The sequence below is a fragment of the Varroa jacobsoni genome, unplaced genomic scaffold (assembly GCF_002532875.2).
Source record: "Varroa jacobsoni isolate VJ856 unplaced genomic scaffold, vjacob_1.0 scaffold_962, whole genome shotgun sequence".
Taxonomy (NCBI): Eukaryota; Metazoa; Arthropoda; class Arachnida; order Mesostigmata; family Varroidae; genus Varroa; species Varroa jacobsoni.
Window position 1 is genome coordinate 208,796 of NW_019213864.1, and position 23,207 is coordinate 232,002.

At 44.4% G+C, this 23,207-nt stretch overlaps 1 long non-coding RNA gene across 1 annotated transcript in view; it reads right to left on the reverse strand.

The window, feature by feature from the left end:
• Window positions 1-8,758: 8,758 nt before the first annotated feature.
• LOC147752821 (uncharacterized) overlaps window positions 8,759-23,207 on the reverse strand; it is an 18,931-nt gene continuing 4,482 nt past the window's right edge. Inside the window, exons 2-5 of the long non-coding RNA XR_015313032.1 lie at window positions 10,274-10,396; window positions 9,863-9,960; window positions 9,506-9,759; window positions 8,759-9,113 (exon numbers count right to left, since the gene is read on the reverse strand). This is a non-coding gene — a long non-coding RNA (uncharacterized LOC147752821). The remainder of the gene's footprint in view (window positions 9,114-9,505; window positions 9,760-9,862; window positions 9,961-10,273; window positions 10,397-23,207) is intronic.

Below are 23,207 nucleotides of genomic sequence, written 5' to 3' on the forward strand. Positions count from 1 at the left end.
ATAGACGATGAATTATCATATTATTAGATATATCTCGTAGTACCTTTGTAGGCGACACTGCATGTCGGCTAATCGACCGGTTCAAGGACGCTGGTCCGGATTTCTGCCCATGATAAATTTACTAATGTACCGTATTACAAAAAAACGGAGCTATATATCGTTCATACATATTCACAGACTAATAAACAAATGTGTAAAGAATACTTGAAAACGTATATACATCGAAAACGTACTCAGTAATCTCTATACATGCATGACAACGCATAGATGACTCCTATAATAAGGATAACTTATTTCTGTTCTTAAACGTGGTACTCTAGCCAAAATTCAAAAGTTTAAAGTCACTAAAAGTTGTAGCAGCTCTTAAAATAAACAAACAAAGGCTTGTTATAAAAATCACGCCCTTAGTGACACAAGACCCGATCACTACGTGTATGTAAGCATGACGTTTTCGGTCTGGTTGACCCCGAAATGTTTTGCGGAGCAAGACAAGATAGAGTTCCAGGACTATGGATTACGCCATAATAAACTAAAGCCGAGGGCGCAAATACGAAAACGGTCTATGGATTTGTTTGCGCGAAACACTAACGAGGGCCATCTTTAGCACGAGGGTGCTCGACGCAACACCTGCTTATATTTAGGTTCGTCGGGTAGCCTGATTCCAAAAAGCAGAACAAAATTATCATATTTTGAGATTGCCGGAAGCAATATTCTAGGGGACCATTAATGTTATACGGACTGCTCACGTCAGAATAATAAAACGTATAAACAGAGACGGAGTTTGCATTTCCGCTCAGCAATATCTAGTACATATCAGTAGATAAAGCTGTCTGGTCCTTTCGAAAGAAATAAGAAAAGTGTAGTGCTTACCGACGCTGCCTCTGAACGATTTATTTACTGAAGAACGCTCAATCCGTTAGGGCTTTGCCTCGTATAAAAACGCGTCCATATGTCTACTCCGTAGTCGGAATCCGCAACACACTCCCTTGCTGCTGTCCATTGTAATACGTTGTGTAGGACTTCGTGGCGTCTTTTCTAAAATCAATGCGTTGTTGATTGATGATCACATTGGGTGGTATCTGAAGTGATCAGGTGTAAAGTCCCTATTCTTGTTAGCCCCTATTTAGAGTTTCTATATGCACGATAATAATGAGGTTTCTGTGGACGCTATAATATTGCTTAAGTTGTGAAACATTCGGCTCGATATTATTTTATTTATATTTAGCGTTATTATATTTAGCTGTTCAGTGGAAAGTGGTGTCATGAATCATTTATTGGCGAATCAGGATAATGTGATTTGACAATTACCTAATCTTGTTGGGAACTGTACATTTGCGGAGACCGGTAAGCGCATAGGTCTATAGTCTTCCGCACGTGCTTGGTCTCTCAGATGTATTTTTGTGATGTGCTACTGGATATGACACATAGACATTGGGTATTGAGACATTGAGAATGGCAACCGATCTGGGAGTTCATCGAGAGCATTTACAGCATATACGTTATTTAAGTGTGCTATTTCCGCTCTACCTTTGCTGTGGGTCTTCGAATAGGCCGGCGTCACTTTCATGTTGCAGCTGCTCCTCTGGATTCAACAATCAGTGTAACAAATGATGTAACTAGAAGTCGTTTTGGCCATTGTTATTGGCCGCAAGCGCTAATGCTGCCTATAATTTGGGTTTTGAAACGTTCACATGCTGCTGCTAGATCACACGGTTACACTGTAGGCTTATTCTTAATCGCGCGCCACCCACATGTGTTCATTGGCAGACCTTTTATATTGTCTAGTATTAAGTCTTTCTGCCAGTTGCCTGTCTGATGATCGAACGTTATTTATCGAGTTTTTTTTTGTTGCCCTTGTCAGAACACTGTGATCGATGTTGTTCATATTACTTTTTTTGTCTATCTATATCTGAAATCTTCGTCTAATATACGTACCCTCGGCATAGCTTACGTTTCGTATATCTGTTAGTTTGTGAGCGAGCTGAATGCTATCGGTACATTTCTAGCGCACATCGTACTTGATCGAACGTATTTTTAATGTGATAGTGTTTATCTAGAGAAATCGGTTTTTTTTTTTTTTTACTGATACGTAATTTAATATCTGGTGCAACTGCTCCACAGATTTCGATTTCTCTAAATATGACTAAAGATTGCCCCCTCGACACCGACGAATCAAAAGCAGCTGAAGAGCTAGAAAAAATAACTACTGGATTTCACGCTTCTATAGAGTTCCTTGAAGCTGTGATTGCAGACAGAGTACAACTTCTTATCTGGCCTGAGCCTTTTTAAAGCCAAGCGAGTTTCTGGCTTTTAGAGGTAGTTGTTGAAAGGCAGAACTGTCTACCTTGGTTTGCTTGTGGCAGTCTCTATTGAAATATGATGTTAATCGCAGGGTTCTCTCTTAAGTCTGTAGTTATTACGCGGTAGGCTGGTTTTAAACCATGTGCTTATATTTTTTGCCTATAAATCTTTTGTCCTACGTATGATTTAGTCCATTCTGTTCCCGTGTAGTCTATATTTCTTGCGTGAGACTTTGATGCCCAGATACTCGGCCTCGTAACTGAAACCAGCTGCTCGCTGTTGCTATCGATTTCCGACTGGCTGTGGAAATCTCAGCCTTCATTGGTGTACGTAGTCGAAGTCGATCCATTGGTAATTCCGTTGTGATTTTGCCATTTTACATTTGATTATCAGTATCTGTATGGTATCGCTGCAATCGGTTGCTTTACAAGAGCGTCCGAAATTAGCGAAGCAAATTTCTTCCTATATGGCATTTTCGTGATCGGCTATTTCCTGCCGATTGTTACTATGGATTGTTAGCTTCGAGATATTACAATGCTGAAGTTTACTAGCTTGTGTCTGTATCTATCGATCTTATACGATCTTGTAAGCTCATCATTTGTCCTTGTGCCACCTTCTGCATAAGCTGATTTTTTGCGTGATCTGAACAATGTCAAGATCAGCGCGGGTGCACCAAAATCTATCAGCAGTAAACTCCAAGTTTGTTTTTAAAGCTTCGTAGACGCTATCTATTAGAAATAGCTCGAAATTCAAAAGCCTTGCTGTGAACGAGTTTAAAGCACTCGTAATTTGTAACTGTTTGTTATAGATATGTATATTGTGTATATGTGATTCAATATCATGTGTAATACAATTGTGTTGTTCACCTATAGAGCCACTCCTCCAAATAAACTGGGATGTTGGCTCGCAAAATTGCTCTTGTATCATTTATGCTATATCTCATCTGTGGACATTTAAGTTCTTGTTAAAATTAGCATCTAGTTTTATCATATATGTTGCTCCTAGGGCCACTTAGAATATTAAGTAAATTAAATAAATATTTTAAGGCCAGTCTCTTTTTTTGGGAATCAGTTGCTAATAACAACTCATAGTAGGACCCATAATGAGTCTATTTTTTTTTTTTATTAAGTCATAAGCCCTAAATGCGCAGTGTGGGAGCCATCATTGCGATTAGCTTGAGCAGCAGCTGTCGTTCCTTTTGTGAGCCAATTAAAAATTAGCCCCGTAGGTTTCGGGGATTGGTATCCTTTTCTTGCGCATTATGCACTATTACTGAACGAAAACCCTTTTCTACTTATCAGTTATCATCCTGAGCAGCGTAAAGCCCCTCCCGAAGCGGGAGAACCGGAAGAAAACTGCCGTCACGACTTCGCAATTGCCTCAAATCTACCGCAATGATAAAGCGGTGTCAGGTGGTAGGCGGCAGCAGCAGCAGTACAGGCGTCGATGGCGGTAGCTACGATTTCGTATGCAGTTTTCTTGACGTCGTGCAATTATTAGAGTCACAATAATTGGAGTTTCTAACTAAGTGACTTTTATTGTCGTCGTTTCTTTCTACTTTGTGTGAGAGATGCTTCGTGTGGATGGAGAGACGAGGCCGTTATGTTGCTTTGCCTGCTCGTGGTTTTGCTTATTGTAACAGCATGGGAAGTATTTTATGTTTTGTCCATGATCACAATCACGAAAAAACGAGATCCTTCGAGCCGTAATGGCAAACCGGTTAGCCAGCTTAGCGCTGCTTTACAGAGGACGTAATACCAGGAGGTCTTATTATTCGTCTATATCAGCTTCTTACATCAGACAGAACTACTGGCGGGCCTGACTTTTGTAGTTGCTTATTGACGAAAAAGAAGTTCCTGTGGCTCGCAGTCTCCTTTTGTGCGCCTGGCGAGTGACTCATGGCTCGTGCTTCAATGGCCCTGGGATACAGGATAGAATAATATAGCAACAGTCTGCAGTTCACAAAAAGTAGCCGGTGCTTAAAATCAAGTGAGCTACAACTACTGCCGAACCGGGAGGTAACAGGAGAAGATAAGCTTCATATCGCAGCAGTAGCTGCTAGTTGGCTGCTTGTGATAAATGAGATAGTTCGCTTGTTCACTCAGTGGCCAGAAGCCGTGCGGGACTAATTTGGATATAGTGAGGGACGTAGGGGAGAGGCATCGACCTGAAGCATAAACTTTGTTACAAGTAGAGATTCAATCCACATGTGAAACTTGCCTAAAGATCCCGCACTCCGGTCTCACTGGTTTTACCTACATAGCGCTAGTCGTTTTCGTGCTAAGACTTTATGTATCGCGACTAGCCGATGAGCAGCTTCTGCAGTCTTGTTAGGGCAGCGCCAACGGAGATCTAGCTAAACGTATCTAATAGCTAGTTGATGCAATGTATATGACGAGCAATGATCTCTGTTGCCGATCTTAAATTGGCGGGAACGAGGCGCCGTAATGGCCTCTGCGGTTTGCGATCGATTTCCTTCAGTTCTTTTTCTCGTCTGCTAGGGCTTACCTTTCCTGTTGGTTTCTCTTGGCAAAGAGCGACGACGGCGATGACGACTAGGGATCTTCAATGGCCCGCCTGTAGACGGTCGTCCATAGGAGAAGATAAGTGGCTACGAAATTCGATTATGTCACGTAGCCAAGTAAGGGACTAGGAAACTCAGCCGGTGAGCAAGCCAAGCTAGCCAGCCAAAGGACACAGCTGGCTCTTGACAACATGGAAGCTTCTTGTTACAGACGAAACGACAGGCGTGTCAAATATTTACTACGGCGATATATTGGCTAGGTCGGCCTGCTAGCTGTAGTCAGTATAACTCGCCAGCTTCGTGCTGGCTAAACTCCCAGCAGCAGACAAGAAGCCTTCAGCGTGAAACGGAATTAAGCGAAGACTGGCGGAAAAAAACAAGAGTGAAGGCGCGATCGCCGAACATTGCTACAGTACGAGGTATATCTACGCTAGCGTACCGATCCATAAGGTAGAAAAGAACTGGGGACGTAGTTGGAAGGAGGAGCCACGAAACTTGAACGCAAACTCGGCGGAAGCCCTGGCTGAGAACTCCTTTTTATTAGTAGTCGTCCCCGTATTGGCTCTCGGAAGGCGCTTCGGATTATTTGCAGTAACATACTTCGGAGCGGTACCAGAAATAGCAGCCGAATAAGCACGGGACAAGTGCTCCGACATTTGCGCCGAGTGTCTAACGCGATGAATGTGGATGGCGGACCGACCCAATGCGGAACTTCCTAGTACATGCTACAAACTTGCCGTTATGGACTTACAGACCACCGACTAAAGTTGACAGTCCTGCCCGGTCATTCAGCCTCTCCTAGTCACACTTACATCAATGGGTTAAATACATTTTTTAAATATTCGTGGGTCACTCCTATAGTTGTCATGATGCTCAAAAGTTTTAATGGTCGTACCTTTTGAGGACACGTCGAAATGTTACTTTTCCCAGCATAGATAAGTAATTTGCTAGCAGGAATACATTCACTCAATCTTTTGACATTTCTTGATTGATTCATATAGTTAGTCCGTCCGATGCGTATAATTTGATATTATCATTTTCATTCAATGTAGTTGCTCATCCCGTTGTGGTCCGTTTTCGTGCTCGCCTGCTAAAGGAACGGGCCATTGAATATCCAGTTATGTTGCATGACATACAAGAAACCACTTAGGCAGCAGGTTCGAACAGCGCTCCGTTAACATACGACTTTCGTAGAAGTCCAGGAGGGTAGTTCCGACATTCTGCTATAGCATTTTGCCGTTTTAATCGGTCAGTGGTCCTGTAGGGGGCGTGCGGACGGAATCTGGTTCAGGCAACTTTAGACGTATTCGGTGCTTTGACGAAACCGTTGTTAATGTCGGCTTGGTACCCACTTAACGAATATATTCTTCATCCAGCAAGAGGCCAGCCTGCGTGCGCGTGCGCCCGGGAGCTAAAGGAGATGAGACTGGACTCTCTTTTCCATCGTCTTCGCCTTCTTCGCATTACCAAAGGGAGACTAATGCGCACAATACTAAAGAATGTCAAGGGTCCGTAAAAATTCTGTTGAAATAAAAATCAAATTGCGCCTTATCTTGATCTATAGCCAAGACGAATGATGCATATGATCAGTTAACACCACGATGTTTCCGAAAAGTCCAGACCTCCGGTCCAGAAAAGGTTTGTCAGTCAACTCGAAACAACGGTAGCCAGTATCGGCGTCATACGGTAGCACCGAAGTTATTCATGTGCCATTGAACTAGGCGACGAGCTGGAATACCTAAACTTTGCCGTCTTCTGCGCTTTTTTCGTTGCTCTCAACACGTTCTTGTTCAGTCCGAAACTTGAACATGGGTAACATAGCGATAGATAAATGGAGATCGTATGAGATCCACAGTTACATGAGGCGGCGCGAACTGCGGGGCCCATTACATCCAAAGGTCAGCTCTGTGTGAGGACGTGCTCACGTCACATATTCATATTCCAAAACGCTTATTGCCAATAGTAACACCACCATAAAAGGTACTGCCACTCAGCATTGGAACACGACAGGGCTGTGTCCCAGCAGAAGTATCCAGACAGTTAGCCAGCCACATCGACCATGACAGCCAGTGCAGACCACTCAACTACTGTGAAGTACTGCGTCCGCGATACGAGCTTCTGTCATGACGCAAAGGGGAACGATAACCCCCAGTTTTGTTAGAACTGCTATTGCAGCCTGAACAGCACCTGCCGCACTCGGTGAATGGCCTCTATCGTGCGTGCTCCATTCCTTTAGTTTCAAGATCCATTCCTCGCTTCATTTCTGCATTCATCTCAAACCACTTCGTTGGTCCAGCAAACGAAGCAAGCTAAACGACAGTACATTCACGTGCCCGAGCAGACAAACTTCAGTTCACGTGCGACTCATCATCTCTTCTATATTCTCACTCACTCTGTATATTGCCTTTCCTTCTTCACTGGCTCTTTTGTGTTAATTCGTTTCACAAAGGTTCTCTGACGGAGATATTCAACACACGCGACCATACGTTGTTCTCCTATGATAGTTATTATGATCAGATTGGCGTCGTTTGGCCACCTTACAGTTTCTTGGAAAAGGTAACGGTAGCAATAGCAAGAGTGTTCAAAGCAGAGGACAGGTATGCGAGAACGCTAACTCACTGTGTAATTCCACGTTATCTTATGCAGCGGGCCTGCTATTGCTAATCGCTGTGTAAAAGCTCTTGATGCCGCTGCAGTCTCTGTTCTGAAGGTGGTCGTCTAATGTGCAGCCATGTAGTACATAGCGTTGCGCCCAGGTTGGAGCTGACGCTAGCGAAATGACGAAAACGATTTTGGGTTCGTACTATGTATGTCTAGCGTGTGCTTTTCGATCGGCACGTTGTTAAATAGCGATAGTGAGTGATGCTGGCGATGGCACGGATCAATTAAATTTAGTTCCACTCCGTGTGAGGTGCCTGACCCAGCCCCACAGAACATCAAGGTACAGCACCAAAGGGCACAGTGGCATCCAGATACCTTTGCCCCTTTGAATAATTCCTCCGTATTCAGTTACCGTTTTCGCCAACGGTCATTCGAAGTTCTTGAGAAGGATAAAGTTCCCTAGAAGAGCAATAAGGAATAAAACAGTGAAGTAGAAGAAAACAAAAGAGAGGGAGACTGCTTATAGGAAAGGACGAAATCGTTGAATACTGCTACAACTGCCAATCTGTGGTCGCGAATTGTTGTTGTTGTTGTAACGCCCGCAGAGTTCCGTCGTGGCGCTACTCTGAACATCAAAAAACTGACTGGTGAAACTGGCGGACAAAGAAGAATAAAGATGTGAGAGAAAAATAACTATCAGATGTGTGCCGATGCAGGCTGGTTTGGTTGACCGAACCGTACTACAATGAGAGCAAAACGGACGATTTTTAGTGGCGCTGCGAAAAAGAATGGGACCATGTACATGGTCCAAGCAAAGAAGAACAAAAAGGAGATAACTACATCTGTATTAGCAACAGCGGCAACACCGTACAGACAAAACACGACTAGCTCTGACGTCATAGAATTGAAACTACCGCTCGCGCCCCCTGATGCTTGAGTTCAGATTGGGATGGTCTGTTGAGAACTTACTGCTAGTTGAAGCTACTGTTAGTTGAAGTTTGGCAATCAACCCTCAGGCGCTGTCAGCTGGCTATGCACCTTTCATTGAAGGCAGGCTGATGTCCCCAATCCGTAGCAAAAGCGAAGGACCGGAGAAAGTTCTCTAAACGACAGTGATTGCTTTATTCCAAGCGCAAAGCTGATTTTTCTCCAGTCGTCCCCGACTAACCTTTACCCAGCTGCCATACCTTACCCTAAACGCCCGCAACTACAGACGCTGTTGACTGACCAATTTGTAATTTTCTATTATCGCCACTGGTGGAAGTACTGCGCGTTCTAACTGCGCATACGTTTTAGAAAGAGTCATACATACATCGATTACTATTCGAACAATTCGCGCATTTATTTACTGCCTAAAGAAAATGCTATTGTATGGGCTTTAGAGAGGTGGAAAAATATATAAGATATTGCGCACTGGCATACCCGCAGTTATCTAAAAGGTCAGCTCATACGAGCTGAGCCTCTAAGGGAGACAGTAATTGAGCGCCCCTTGAATAACAAACCGTCAAAGGAAATGTGGGACAGAGATGAAGGCGATGTATTTATGAAATTGGAAAATAAAATGTTTCAAACATCTATTCTTCAGCGAGATATAAAATATCATCTTAATTGATAGTACCATTATGCAGCTGAGGCGTGTTGTCATCACTGCCATTATGGCTTTCCATCCTTCAAAATGTAGGATTACCTGTAAGAGCAGTACACAAAAAGAGATAAAATCGATTATAAAGTTAGTAGGTAGGCTGGTTGCTCATCGATGCAGGAGGTATTATCAAGCATCTACTCGATCTCTCTATCTATCTCCATTACTTAACATTGCGTTTCTTTTTCAATTGGTAATCCTCTGCACAATCGCGTGTCACTACCGAAAGTTCTGAAGGTTATTTCTTCAACCATGATAGTTTTTTTTATTCGAGAGCGTCTAACGTTGATACTACTCTAGTTACTGCTAACCCCAACCCTTTTTTCGAAATTGCCAGTGACACTGTTATATTGTGTTGAGAGTAACGTCAAGATAAAGCATGCTATAGCCTTATGTAGAAATTACCTAGCTGGCCGCTATTTCTAAAAGGGGCCAACCTGTTTTCGCTTTGCCCCTGCATCTGCTTGCCTCGTACTACTAGTAGTGAATGTAGGCAATTTTGGTGAGTTATTGGCTCTCATATATTCGCTTGTCACCTGGCTCTCGCCGCCAAACGCCCGCTTGTCTGTCTGGTTAGGCTGTCACCGTCGCTGGCCTCAACTAACGCCATCACTAGTGTATGTGGCTATCTCTTCTTTATGGTATGTTTCCCTCATTTTCCATTCCAGTTGCTTGCGTCATCTTCGAATAGCTGACAAAGGGGGAGCGAACTTTAGTGAAATGTCTAGAAAGAACTGATGCTGCTTCTGCAACTACAGAGGATAAGCAATACCTTCTGACCATCTACTACCTACGTGGAGCGCGATGGTCATCATGTCAGTGGTCCCGCTGGCATGTCTCTGGTTGTTGATAGTCATTAGTCTACTAGCATCGAGCTAAGATCCGGTGCGATCTGAAATTGATAGATGTAACATATCACTTTTCCAAGGCCAGTCTTCGGCTCGGTTCAGGACGCAGCGGGCGAAATCAGATGGGGACCGATTAATAAACTTGTTGCCAAATTGGTTAAACGCTCTGCTTGATAAAGATTTGACAGAAATCCTTCAGTTTTTCCATTCGGCACGGGCGCACTATTTAGAGATTTATATGAAAAAAAGCTAGAAGTTAACATACGTTATATATAATATGTGGTAATAGGACACAGAATGGACAAATACAGAGTTTGTTACCTACCAATACGTATAACTAGTCTATAGAATAGCTACCCTTTTATTAGCGCTGCTCGTGGCTGTCAAATATGACATGTGATCGTCGTCCTGGAACGTTTGGACGAGGCTGCACGGTAGATTGGACTTCGAAGACAAGGCAGCCAAGCAAGAAAGCCGAACCTGAAGCCGAGGCAATCATAGAGGGGCAAACGAAATAGCGGAACTCAGTGGTCAAACGTGATCAACATGGGCGAGCGTCTTCGAGACGTCGCTCAGAGCAAGAAGCCAGAAGGCGCATGATGCGAAGGGGCAATGCCAATAAAAGGTTATGACGTCTACAGAATAGCGGAATCGGACAAGGACAGGGACGGTGCGGCCAGGCAATGCAAGCAAAGGCCAGTAGGCCTCAGTAAGTTGCTTGGGTGCGTTCATATGAAACTCACTCGCCGGACTTTTGCTTCCTTCATTGACGCCGTTACTTGATATAAAATAATGCGAAAAGATACCTGAAAGCAAGGATTGGTCTTCATTGACTCGATATAGGTATACTTCATCAGAGGACGACAATTTTTACCAGTACTACATTTAAATTTTAGCAGTGCCTCCCTCATTGCGACAGATGCTCGGTAACGCAAGACAGCAGGCAACTTTTGTACTCCTTGCTCAGCTTTGTTTACCACGTTATCGAAGTCTTGGAATTTAGCCAGTTAGACAGGAAATGCCGGACGCTGATTTTATCCCTTCATCAGTTTATCCCAATTATGTTTTCTGCCCCATTTATGACGAGCGCGACCTCTAAGTCTTGCAGATCCCTTCTAAACCAACATACGCTGTACTTCTAGGGATACCTTTGAAATCGGTAGGAGTGGCTAAATGAACAAGAAGCTCAGTTACAGAGGCTGGGCTTTCGGTCATGTTGCGATAAGCTACACCTTATAAATGGAGCCGATTAACATAGAGCGCCAAGCGAATATTTAACAACCAATTCGAGCTAAGTCGGCGATAGCGTCCACATTTAAGCTAGAATCGAGACGGGCAGTCTGACAGGCAAAGTTAGTTGTCAGACAGGTACGTCTATTTCAGATATGTTAACTAAGAACGAGAACCTTGTGCCTGACGAGGCCTGAGGCTTGAAAGGGAAGAAATACGAACCAAGAACTTAGAATTGGGTTCATTGATCACGTAGAGTCGGGTGCAGACGAGGTTCAGGACGAGTCGCAGAATGGAAAACTATATGGCTGGAAAGCTCGGGGCAATCAAAGAGCGGACGCTACCTAAGTAGAGAACTCATTAATCGGGCCATCTGTATATCTAGTCATCCCTCTAAAGAAGGAATCCAAAAAGAGGGCCCACCGCCTAATTGTTTTCCGATGTACGTTCCAAAAATGGTACTTTCATCCGGAATACCACTACTTTGTATCCACTACACCACGAGGCGCTTTTCTTCAATTGTATGAAATTTGCTCGATTGATACATAAGTGTAACCAAGCACATACGTTGCGAGGACTGAGTAAACGAAGACTCTTGCTTTCTAACCAACTAGCATGAAGTCGTTCCTTCTTTTTTCTCTGTGACTCGGATCAGAGGAATTACAGAATTTTTCGAACCAAGTAAGCCTGCTGACCGGCTCGCATTGCTCTTTTAATGGCGCCACACATGTGCCCTCATTACCACTCTTAGAAAGCGGCGCATACAGATAGCAGTAAATGCGTCCCCTATTTCCACTAGATAGATGACGTCGTTTAAAATGTGCTCTTTAAAAACGTCGACACAATTTAGATGATTATACACGTACGTAATATACATAATTACATGCAGTACATGTATATGTTACGGGCTATACTGAAACAACAGACCTTTGCTCCACCCATGCAGGCGAAACTGGATCTCTCAAGTCTATATATATATATAAATATGGGAAGAACTCCTCTTGTAGTAACAAAGGCACTAGAACAAAAAACGTAACTTAAACAGGCTACGCGTTGTGAAGGTTTAAAAGGAAATTTACTTGCTCTTGTCGGCGACACAATCAAAGAATATTTAAATATTTGTTGTAGGACTTTAATGTCGAAAAGTCGTGCCGCACAGCGTTGCTTTCTTACCCCTCTAAACCTATATTAGTTTTTTCTATTCACGCAAGTTGTGTATCGTGCGGCGTTGGTGGGATTTAAAAGAGTGACCATTGGTCTGTTTCCTCCAGAAGATTGGCCGGTTAAACACGGTGTAGCGATATCATTACATGATACATTTATTACACTGACGTTACCTCACGAATTCGAACATCGAGTTTCTACCACAGTATACGATGAGGTTTCTCTCTCTCTAGGCGATTGGTAGGATCATTCCACCAGTGCACGTAGACTTTCGGCGCTCTTCGCTAAATTCGCGATCTCAGATCACGTGATATTGCTATTGGGTGTTGTTCTTCCCTCGCATCAGCAAAAAACGATGTCGTTCTCGTCGAGCGATCACAGGCGGAAGTTATTCGATAGTTTCAATCAGTTGCGGCTGCTGCTCGGCTAAGCAAGCTGGTAGCTATTCAGCAGCGAGTTCACAGGCAACAAAGACAAAGGCTTGATACCAAATGTTTGCAATAGATTTTTTCTGATAACCAGTGTGATTGTCCACCGGTAGGTAGGTAGGTAGGTAGGTAGGTAGGTAGGTAGATAGGCAGGCAGACAGGCAAGCTAGCTAAAGGACCTTATCGTAACCCTAATTTTTCGTTCATGTTTTCCTTTTTGGCTTTCCGGTCATTCCGTTACGGCGGAGACAGCAGACGGAGCAGCACTAATTATAATTTGGGAGTTTTATTGTACGCGCCGTTACTGTCACAGTGGAATGTACTGCACCTACCCGCAAGTGAGCATCGGAAACAGTCGCTGATACACAACGTTAGGCCGTCGAGCGGCCACCTACCTACCGTGCTTACCATTTTTGCCTGCCTGCCTGCCTGTCTGTCTATATCAGATCCGTTTTACGGATAACCTAGACAGAGGAATCTGAGTGCAGGCAAAGCACAACAATATCACCAGCAGCAACACTACCACCTCGTTACTATCGCTGTTGTTAGGGCCGTCGTCTGGATGCTCACGTCCCTGTCTTCTGACGTTCGCTTGTTTGTTGCCCGTAAACGATGGATCTGAAAGTAGCAATTTGCCAGCTTCTAGCTTAGCAACATCAAACGAGTAACAGTCGTGTTGCTAGAACCTAGCGACTTCATGAGCTCCTCCTAGGTATCCTCAAGTAGGATTCTTTTGTTCGTCTTCTAAAAGCACATGGCCCTATGGAAACAAGCCAGGTCGGGGCGTCTGGCGTCTGTCAATTGAGTTCTGTCGCGAAGGCGAAACACGGCCTCGGAAAGGAAAGCCAATCGGCGGGCCACGCCTGTGACCTGATGTTCTAGTGATCACTTTTCGCCTGGCATCCGCTGACATTACAAAAGCAAACAGGTTGCATCAGGCGTTAAAGAAGAGACGAATGTTCAATGGGATGATTCAAGAGTGATACAAATATGATTAAATCGTTTTAGCATCAGCAACTAAATTGCTTCGATGGTAAGTTTTCTCAGCTGAGTCATCAAAAAAGGCACATGCAGGGTTAATGGTTTGCATGCACCTAAGCTAGTATTGCGCTGTATGTGTCCCTCTGAGCTTATATCATTGCTGAACATGTACTTTAGAGTGTGACTTCATCTGCTCTAGTATGTAGATGCGATCTAGGAAACATCGATATGACAGGACTGGCTGGTGGGCGGACGGCTGCCAACAAACTAGTCCTTGCACTGGGAACTGGTGTTCGTGTTCAGTCCTCTGCTGTAGGCTAACTAAAACCGGCCGCAACACTAACCTAATTGGTCCCTCTATATATATACATTCGCTCTAATAGCGGAATAGAACTGGTGAAAGCAAGTCGTTGGGAATGGTCAACATCCGCCCGTTTGGAGGCAAATGACCGACAGGGGTCAGATCTTCTAAGGTTTTTTGCCCATGGGTCACTGCAAACATACTTAATGTCCGTAGGGAGAAGAACTCAGTACGCTTGGGCCAAATTTTTTTCTTGACACTAAGTGCACTCTTATGTAAAGACATCGAAAGACGAAAGAGAGGAGCTAACGATAAACAGAACGAGGTGGTATTTGGCTGTGCTTTTTGTGCTCTCCTGATTCGCGAGAGTATCCACCACTGACCGGGTTTTGAAAGCTGTGGGCGATATAACGTAAAAAGCAACCTAACCGCAGTTCGTGCTCACTGGTTTTTATGAAATATTGTACCTTTGTCAATTTCAGCAGAGATGACACTACGATTGTTATATATATAAGTCATCAATCAAAGTCAAAATATATATAAGTTAACAATCGCGGCACTACACGCTTTCATTAATGATTTACCCTAACATTTGCGGTAGTGGCGGCCATTTCCGTAGTCTGCCTTGAAATTCGTAAAGGCACGAATTTAAAGACGCATTAATGTATTATCCGAAGGGATATACGTCTCAGAGTGTGAATTACAGTTAAGTGGAAGCGTGTCAACGCTTGACTCGAATTTCGCTTGTGATATAAATCAGACGGTAAATCACAGACGGGAGATCGTAGGTCGCAGCTAACCAAGCGACTGCAATGATTGTCCGCTCTTACTGTTTATGAACGCTCTTTATCAATACTTACATCCACGACACGAAATATACTTGCATTAGGTTGGCGCTAACGCGATCAAAAACGATCTAACTAGTCTGCTAATGACGGTGTCGATAGGTGACTTGCAAAACTTCATGCCGCCGCTGACTAATCTGCAGCGCATTCACTCTATTGCCGTCACTGAAAAGAAGAGACAGATTTCTTTTTAAAAAAAAAATATTCCAGCTACTTTAATAACGAATATGAACAGTAAGGATGCAGGAAGCTCTGGTCGGTAACGACTGGTATGACTACGGTTCTGCCGCGGTCAGTGGGAAGCTCGAATAAGTTTCTGTTTCGAAGACGCACTCAGACGCCGACCCCCTATTGGTCAAACGTTTATGTACAGGCATCGCGACTTTGCCTTCTCAGACCTTCCGAAGAACTTTTGACTAGCGTCCAAGCTCCCTATCCATTGATTGACGGATAAGCTCCTGTTAACTTTATTATTATTTATTAACAGAAGACATTTATCTTCTGCTGGTAGTACAGCAGGGGCTCGGCAGCTACGATAGTGCAGCAATGTTGAGGTAGTTTTCTAGAAGTTGTTGGGCATAGCGTGGGGCGCTGCTGTCAGGAGCGTTAATGTTGTGGGTGGTGTTATTAAGATGCTGACAATGATGGTGCTGATTTCATTCCACGTGGGATGATATGCTTGAAGGACAACGTAGTCGTAGATGCGACAAGAACTGCTACTGCCCGTCTCTATCTTTCTACTGCAGCTGCTTCGGTAGTTTGTAAGCCATAAAAGACCGGATCATTGGTGTTTGCCTGCCTCCCCCATTGCTCTCACGGTTGCTTGGCCAGAGGCTTCACCCTCTGGTCCCTTTTCGCCTCTGTCGAATTCTCTGCCCCTTTTTAGGACGGCGCAGTTTATTTCCACTAGGTCGCGTAGACTTCGCCGAGCAAAAGCACATAATGTGTAGATTCAATATTTTACACGTTCTCTAAGAGGCAGTGGGCGCCCGTGGCGCTGCTGCCGCCATTGCAGACTCAATGCAGAGGCGCAGCGGCTGAGTTGCCGTCGCCAGCTCGGTCGCGCTATAATCAAAGCAGCACGAACAAAGCCCAAGGCCCAAAAACCCACAGGGCTTGTTCCATAACCGAACGAGGATGACGTCCTTATTGTTAGGCGACGGATGTTTGCTTCTTCGAAGAAACAAACCTCTTCTTATATATTCCTGTTTAGGGCCGTATACGACGCTTACTGTGGTATCAGCCCTGGTTAGCTCGAACGCGCGGCCTTGCCAATCCCTTTCAGGCCAAGGCAGATTCCCCCGAACTCTGGGGGCATTCAAGTTCGGCTTGTCTTCTCAGTCAGACAGCTGCCCAGCTGCTGCATTATAACTACTTTGTAGCAAAGGAAAGCAGAAGATTAGTGAACAAGTGTGGTTTAGCGGGGTGGGAACTTTGAAGGCTTCTTTCGAGTCAGGGCAGGCGCGAGACAGAACGCGTTCTTACGTTGGTCTGCCGCTTAATTGCTTGTTATGTTTAAAATACGGAGCGTGTGGGCAGGCGAGCAGAGCGAGATGACCACAATCTACGAGAGCGTACAGTAAGGCCGACAGCGCCTTCGGCGATGGCAGTACAGCCCGTGTTAGTCGCTGGATTATGACTGCCCTCGTCTGACTGCCCTGTACATAACACGAACCTCCTAACCCAAGGAAAAAAACAACGAGTTTCTAAATAAGCGAGCTGATATAGGTACTAGTTGTAGAGAGGGCGAAAATCAAGTGCGAATAATATTACCTTTGAACGTACAACAGTATTTTCCGACATAGCTGTGATAAATGATTTTTATGGATTCTCGAAATGGGTGCCAGTTACAGCCGACGTTTACTTCTCGATAAAAATCGTGCTGGTAATATGACAATGGGCATAGCAGTAACAATCTACCTCTATTGCCCTTTAGTAGGCGCAGTTCTTTCGGTAAAGCAATTGAATAGCAATGCAGTGGGACAGAATTAACGGAGTGCACCGTTAAAGCGATCGAGGTGCTAGCTAATAGAGACCAAATCGGAAAACTGACATTAGAATAAATGGCATGTATAAATTACCCAAGTTTATAGTGGTTAATGCAATTGAACGCTGTCCAGCACTTCTGTGTGGTAAGGGATAGTTACGCGCCTGTTCCGCTAAGACTCGGATTTCTAGTAGAAATCTCAATATGAAGTTCGATTGGCTGTGAAGCCACACGAGGCCAGCCGGCCATCGCAATGGACTTCAGAGAGTGACTGAGTAAAAGAATGGCCCAAGCAGTCGGTTAGCTCCCCTATCTCTGAGTGAGCATAAAAGAAAAAGAAACGAGGGAAGGTAGGGGTGGTGTTGTTACGCGTTACGGATATTTGCAACGTGAAGCGAACTGCAATATTTCTCTTCCGCGTTTTCGCGAATTAAACTCGAGTCCAGCCGAACCTGCACAGACTGGCCCTACCGAATGATGCGGTTGAGAGATATGGTTGGACGAGCTCAGGAAGCGAATAGCAGGCTCTCAAAGCGCTAAGATGGCGTTGTGCGTATATTAATCTTAAAATCGAGTGGAAAGCCAAAGGACAGAGCTGTGATAGGGGGGTAGGACCAACACGGGACTATCTATTACGACGCCATGGTGGATCGTGGCGCCACGACGGTGTTTTCAACTTGCGTTTTCTGCCCACCTTTGTACACGGAAACGCGGTACCAGGCGTTTACACCGTATGCAAGAACCCCTGGGAAAGGATATTGAGTTATATTAGGGAGTATAGCTTTGAAATTCGATTATTCTAGAGAATAACCGAGCTTCGAGAGCCCGCGGAAGCCGGGACAGAGCAAATATCCTGTGCCAGCCAGCCGCGTAATTAAACACCAATTGTTGCGAGACTTGACAGCTTCTGCGAACTGTCCGTCGATTATCGCGTCTCTTCAGCGACAGCGGTGGCGAAAACGGCGTCTATATCCCACGAGTTGCTCTCATTGCCTCGCTACAATAATGGCAGAACCGGCACCGGCAGATTACCATCTTAAGATCATCAGCCGCAATATAATCATACACACATGCAGATGCCTGCTAAGTAAGCATATTGTATCGCATCTACACTTATATAATAGGCACATATATTCGTACGCGTACAAGATGATTCAGGGATTATAAAATGACACCGCTGATAACACCAATACGAATCCACGTGGAGGCAACGTGTCCAATATGCTTAAGCGGATTTGAAATAAGTGCCATCACATGTGTGGGTGAACGGAACTACATTCATTGTACAGCACGTAATGATAACATATCCAGGCCGTGTACATTTGGCCGGGGAATAATAGGCACATTTGATTGAACTGCTGTTAATTTCAACATCTATGGGCACATTCGACGTGAGAAAAAATTTCGATAGTCCATTTTCTATCAAATAAACGGTCCAAGTACGTGTGAGGCAACGCACCCAGCTTCATGGGCTGTGTTTCTAAGCAACATCGCACGTATGAGACTTGGTGACTGTACAATGCTCCTGTATGCTGTAAAAGTGTCCCAAGCATATTTAAGTAAATCCAGTGAACGACTGTTGCCTACTCATCTCCCTTGCAGTGGGCAATCCGCAGCCGACATCGCCGACGGATTCGAACATCGCGCAAGAAAAAAGGCTTAATCATTTCTTCATACCGCGAACTTCTTGAAACGTTATTGGCGCAACGATTTTCGCTTGCCCTACTGGCTATTGGTAACCGCCACTACGACAGTTTGCTGGCGGTCGCCTCCGACGATTGGGGGCTGCTAGTGCCGCATTACATAGCGCCACAACCAACATTTTGTTGTAGCCAATAGTGAACCAACTAACGACATAGCAAGTAGCGAACATATACCGCCGTGAACAAGTGCTGATTCTCTGTAAGCAGGATTGGCAAAATGCCAAAGGGTTAATGCAAGCTGATGCAGGCCGATTTTGACGGCAGCTGGGGTTGAGCGCAAGAGCTTCGTCAGGCGACCAATCTCATTCCTTGACTTCAATAGCTCCAGCGGTCGAACGCTAAGGACGGCGCTAAGCGATACGTTCGCTGTTTATATGACCTGTCCTTATTTTTTCGTCTCCTATGGCTTACTGGCTTCCGGAGACACAACAGTACCATAACCCCTGACCAGCCCAACTATTCCTGTCATCCCACTTCTCCGAAGAACGTTAGCAGCAACGATAGTAGCAGCACGAGATATCACCACTGCACTGTCAAATGGAAACCCTACCTCTTATATTATAGTCGCTAACGCACAGTGTTCACTGCTCTCACTAACAGAACCCATGATCAATATCTCTCAATGTCTGCAACTGATTTTTTATTTATGCAACTGATTTTGGGCTTGGTTAAGAAGTTCCGGTGGCATAGTAAAACGGGAGATTGAAGCCTTTTAGCGTCTTTGGTGAGGTGCGTCAACGGTATCATCGTTGGCATTGTTGACATCGGTGTCAACTGCCGTCTTCCCTTGGTTTACCAATGGCAATCCACCGCTGCTTCCACTGAACTTAATGCTCTAAGAACGTCGCAATGTTGCGATCTAAAATTCAGAAGCCCTTGTAGAAAACGCACCATTTGGATATGAAGAGGTTCAAACCTGGACACAACTGCTGCCTTTGGTGGTTGCTTCAATTTCGGCACACAATAAGCGAGAGTTTTAAGCTGTTGGGAGCTGGCAAATGGCTAAGAAGGCCGAAGGTGGTGGGGGTCTTACTTAGTAAGACGGAAGGGACGACGCCTTTTCTCTCCTTCGCTCTTCTCCGTTGGACAAAAGCTAGACGAAGCTAGGCCTGGGAATCGTGGGCTTGGGAGGTTCTAGCTCTAGGTTCAAATGCGCCTCCCGGACAAGGGGCTCGGTGGCTAATAATAAAACGTAAGCAAAAAAAGAAGGATGGAACGCAAAATATAGAATAGTAGCAAGGAAGTGTTCAACATCGCATGAGCAGTCCTCAGCAAGATCGACGACTCAGGTAGAGTTTATGTTTGCGAAGTTAAGTCGGATCGCTAAAAAAGGCGCTATCGGAAAACGAACTGTTGTTAGCTGTCGGGTGTTCAAATTACCGCCCGTTGCGTCAGTTCTCGCGTAGTAATGGTGTCGCAAATCTGTTATAGACGAGCCGGCATGCCGAAAAATAACACTGAGTAATAGAAGCTTCAACTGGCTAAGCAGCAGCGGCAGTGCGATTCACGTTGCCATCACCGCGCAGTTCACGTCTCCATGACCGTTTTGGCTATGTTTTTTTTGTATGCTTAGCCAATTCTAACTAGGCCTGCTGTCCCTTGCAACCCTAGTTAGTCGGTTGGTGGATTTGGTGGTCGCCTGTTTAGAAAACAAGACAGGCAGGCAAACGGATATGCTCAGGCAAAGCCATTTGGCCAAAAAGCCCTCACGAAGCCTTACTTCCTTTCTTGGTCGGTCATTTCATTACAGTACCGCACGGCGCGTCTCATGAGCATAGGCGTCTAAGGGAACAGCTTGCGCCCGCGCCTGACGACACGGGATCTCTGAACAGCATCATCGCATGAATGTTCACCATCCTCATGCAACAGGGGCATTGCAGGAATGGTTGGTTGTGATTTAATCGTCAAGGTCAGCCGCCTTTCTCTGTAGGTGTAGATGGAGGGCATATATCAGATTATATTAATGTAGTGGGAATCTAGTGAAGTACAAAGTAACATGACTGACCTAGATATTCTTCAACTAACTGCCAGGAGGCCTGTGTGGTAATTTGTGCCTCTGTCGTAGGTGTGTCGCAGTGGCAGCTAACCTATTATTTTTGTATATTCGATCAACCTCGCGCCACGCCTTGATACTAATAGTAACTTCTAGAACCTTTGAAGATCAGATACGATTATTCTATCTTATATTCCATTCTTCTCCGCTCTTTCTAAATTGCTCCTTTGCGTGTCCCGTCTAACAAGCCATTCATCTACAAAGCAGGAGGAAAATCGTCGGCGGAACCAAGTTCGAACCGATCCGAGTTGAACTCAGGCAGCCGCGTACTATATCCCCGTTGAGCTTTATCTCTTTCTCCGTTTGCGCCAGCAAAATGCATATCCTTTCGTTGTCCTAACTTTTTTCTTCTACAATGACTTGACCATGCAGGAAATTCTATGATACTCATTGTTCTCTTAATGAGTACCATAAAAAAGGGGAAACAACTAATTTTCTGCCGATTTTCGATGATAGTTCAATGACACGGCAACTTACGAACCAAGACGAACGGCAGCTCAATAGTGCCCACTACCGGCAATAATATTACCGCCAGCGTCACAAAGCTCTACGAAGCAGCGTGGGAAAAGCAGAACCGATATGTAAAACCATGCTGGCACAAACTGACGAATAATTGTTTCTGAAATACTTTTTCATCGAAATTTCTGCATCGGAGCATCTTTAAAAACTGCTAGAGTCAAGACGCCATCGCATGAACATCTCTACTGGCATACCTAACTTTGGGTCGTTTAGGCTTTTTTTTGCTGCCGGGGCGCTTAGGCAATTCATAAGAACGAAAGAAGATTTGGCTACTATACGCAACAAGCTAAACTAAATAGACAGCGTTCATATCGATAAACTACAATGCTTGTGTCGATTTTGTGTATGGATATGTATCTATTGACGAAAAAGCAAGTATCCTAATCGACCACTCCTTCGTTAACGACGGTCGACTCGTCAAAATGAAAAAGTCGATCCTATGTCGAGCACTGCCAGCTTGTTCGCTCCGATCATGTTTGCAATCCGAACAACACACGCTGAAAATTCGGCCCAGGGGGGTGAGCGCACGTCCGAGCAGTCCCAAAAGGCAGTGAAAGGCGAGGAAGCGGGGAAATTGCCGTAGCGTATATAGGACGAAAATGAGGTTGGTGGCTAATGTATGTCGAAGAAATTGGTCGGAGGCAGGATGAAGACTTGAGCTGTTCCAGCGGGTAAAGTGGTGGTTATTTGCAAGGATTATATGAGAAGATGGAACAAGAACTGAGAGAGATCAACTTTTTCAGTTAAGCAAATCGTGGAAGTCGTTCAATATGATGGCGTTAGGCAATTGTGCTTGCCTGTTTAGTTGTTCGACGCTGTCGGCTTATACACAGCGTAACACAGAAGAACATTTTAGCTTTTTGCCGAGCTAGAAGCCTTCATTTCAATCCGTAGCTCAAGCCTACACCGAGGTTATCTAACTTCCCACAGAATTAAACGTCCCCCCATAGCTTACCGCGAGGCATACCGCGTGTGCCTCGCGGTACATTTTAAGCTCTTTCGGGTTTAATTAGTACCACATACATTACTGATATTTGGGCTACGGTTCCAAATTTATCCAGATACTTAACTGCTGACCGATTAACTTTTGAATATGGCGCAAACTATGATCTATAAACGACGCCGGAAGACAGTAAGTTTGATTGTGGCCAGCAAAAGCGTTCAGTGATAACTAACGCAATTTAAACAGCAGATCGGCAACGATATATAATAGTGATACAATATCTTGTTGTACACAGCAAGCAGTATCGCTACGGATATAAAACGCGCAAAGAAGCAATATATTATAGTATCACAAAGTGACATGGAGTTCTGGACATGAAGTGACACGGAGAAAGCTACAACGTTGGGTAAACTGGAAGGCTCTAACGTTTCAATTCAAGCTTTATTCCGTAGCTCCCAATATAGCACGTAATACAGGAGCTAAAAGAATTATGATTGAAATGAGCGCTATTATCAAATACGCTACTAGTACAGGTGGGATATAATTTGCCATTGCAAGCGAGGTTAACGTAAACTAGAAAACTTCATTCTTCTATCGAATTTTAGGACCTACTTCTAGGCCTTTCTTTAAGTCTTTTGTGTATTTAATAAATCATGAAATAATAACTAACCCAAACTTTTGATAACTAAAATACGATGGTTTCGCCGGTTTCGTTATGAAGGAACTTTAAGTGTGACGCACAAATACATACTATAAACCTATCTCACATTTTTGTAGAAGGAAGCAGTAGCAGCTGTCGTGACAATTTTCATCAAAGGATGTTTTTCTTATTACTATTTTTAAGTGTTTATTATGCAGAGGATAAACGGCGGCATAAACAAAAAGCCGCTATTATAAGGCTGGCACTATTCTAGGCGACCGTAGAAAATCCTTCTCAGGCAACATTTAGTCTCTTCGCTTCCCAAACTTGCTTTCTACTTGAGAATTCTCTCTCGCTTAAAAAGATCCACGCCCAAAATCGCTACTTTAAAAAAGTTAGGTGTAGTTTAGGCGCCGTGCTTCACTTGGTATATATATATATATATAGTAAATCTATCTATGTATGTATGTAAATCTATCTATGTATGTATGTAAATC